At 36.5% G+C, this 931-nt stretch overlaps 1 non-coding gene across 1 annotated transcript; it reads left to right on the top strand.

Annotated features, from left to right (window-relative positions):
- The first annotated feature begins 318 nt into the window (after nucleotides 1-318).
- On the top strand, nucleotides 319-392 carry trnat-agu (transfer RNA threonine (anticodon AGU)). The gene has a single exon. It is a non-coding gene; the product is annotated as a tRNA-Thr (tRNA).
- The last annotated feature ends 539 nt before the right edge of the window (nucleotides 393-931 follow it).

Here is a 931-nt window from a genome sequence, read left to right as displayed (position 1 = left end):
ATTTTTATTCATTTTTCATTAAAAAAAAGTTCCCTACTGCAGCTTTAAATGCAACATTAAAAATATATTTTCCAACCTAGTGACTGCATCCACTAACAGACAAAGCCTGAACAACATTTTTAATTAAATTGATGCTGACACCATGTGGCTGAGAAGGGAACAGCAGAATAATAAACCTACCCTTGGTAGCACACTTAGTTTGACTGTGCATTACAATATTTATTTATCGTTAAAAGTTCTATATTAACTTTTGATCTACTAGAAAGTCGTGGCGCGTGACGTATGTTCATGATTACCACGTTTTAAGATTTTCCACGTGGCGCCGTGGCTTAGTTGGTTAAAGCGCCTGTCTAGTAAACAGGAGATCCTGGGTTCGAATCCCAGCGGTGCCTTTTCAGTAGCACAGTTCTTGTCACTTAATTGTCCCATGTACTGTAATGAGAATGACACTAATTAGCCGTCACTTTGTACACCGTTATTGGATTCTTCCGTCACATTAGAAGAGAGCGCTAGTTGTTCACTCACATGCCAGAATGCTTTCCTAAAGTTACCCTTTGGCTCTTTTTGGAACCATTTTATAACATTCTGGGAACGTTGAATTTTTGATAACAACTTCATAACCATTCTTAAAACGTTCTGGGAACTTTAAAACAAAGTTCTTCTCTTGTTATATGACAACTGACAAAGAAGTTTCGCCAAAGGTAACTTCCAGATCCTTTTTTTTGTAACTGCAAACTCATTTCGGGAACGTTTCTGTAAAGTTTTCTTAGGCTTTCTAAGTACGTCAAACTAATTTTAAGTTGTTTTTTTTTTTTTAATTATTTATAGGCCTGTGTGAGGCTGTGTAAATAAGTTCATGTTATATTAATGCACAAATGGGTACAGCGCCATCTAACTGTTGAAAGATGGTATGTAGGGAGTGAAATGTGGG

Source organism: Ictalurus punctatus, chromosome 7 (genome assembly GCF_001660625.3).
Source record: "Ictalurus punctatus breed USDA103 chromosome 7, Coco_2.0, whole genome shotgun sequence".
In the NCBI taxonomy this organism is placed as follows: Eukaryota; Metazoa; Chordata; class Actinopteri; order Siluriformes; family Ictaluridae; genus Ictalurus; species Ictalurus punctatus.
This window is presented reverse-complemented; position numbering and strand designations above follow the sequence as displayed.